Genomic DNA, 1,111 nt, shown 5'->3' with positions numbered 1-1,111 from the left:
TTGTGCCAGTAGGAACAGGGACAAAGGAACACCGCCCGGCCAGAGGTTGGGTTCCGGTCCAGTCAGGGCCACCCCCTCCATCTCTCTACTGAACCCCAGCTAAGGCAGCTGAGCACTCCTGAGGACCACACTACAGGTCCTCCGGATCACTGGAGGAGAGCTGGCATACAGGGAGGGCTCTGACCTCAGGACTCAGAAGATGAATCAGAGCTCCAGACTTCTGGACACCCACCTTGCAAGAGGAGAGCTTGCCTGCAGAGAATGTTCTGACCAAGGGGAGGCAGGGAAGAGTTGGATTCCCAGGAGTGCTGACAGAGGCTAACAGATTCACAGGAGGATCAAACTCCAGCCAGAGACAGCTTGAAAATTAACACCAGAGATTTCCAGATGGTGAAAGGCAAACGTAAGAATCTTACTAACAGCCGGGGAAGTGGTGGCACATGCCTTTAATCCCAGCACTTGGGAGGCAGAGGCAGGCAGATTTCTGAGTTCAAGGCAAGCCTTGTCTACAGAGTGAGTTCCAGGACAGCCAGGGATACCCAGAGAAACCCTGTCTCAAAAAATATAAAAAAGAAAAAATTAAAAGAATCCTTTAACAGAAACCAAGAACACTGAGCATCATCAGAACACAGTACGCCCTCCACAGCGATTCCTGGATACCCCAACACACCTGAAAAGCAAGATGTGGATTTAAAATTATATCTCATGATGGTGGTAGAAGATTTGAAGAAGGACATTAATAACTCACTCAAAGAAATGCAGGAGAACAATGCTAAACAAGTAGAAGTCCTAAAAGAGGAAGCACAAAAATTCCTCAAGGAATTACGAGACACTGCTAAACAGGTAGAATTTCTTAAAGATCTACAGGTAAACACAACTAAACAGGTAGAAGAAACAAACAAACAAACAAAAATCCCTTAAAGAATTACAGGAAAACACTNCTAAACAGCTAGAAGAAACACAAAAATTCCTTAAAGAATTACAGGAAAACACAACCAAACAGGGGATGGAATTGAACAAAACCATTAAGGATCTGAAATAGGAGGTAGAAACAATAAAGAAAACCCAAAGGGAGACAACTCTGGAGATAGAAACCCTAGGAAAGAAATCA

This window comes from Mus pahari, chromosome 7 (assembly GCF_900095145.1).
Source record: "Mus pahari chromosome 7, PAHARI_EIJ_v1.1, whole genome shotgun sequence".
Classification (NCBI taxonomy): domain Eukaryota; kingdom Metazoa; phylum Chordata; class Mammalia; order Rodentia; family Muridae; genus Mus; species Mus pahari.
The sequence above is the reverse complement of the archived record's forward strand: the minus strand, read 5'-3'. Positions refer to the sequence as shown.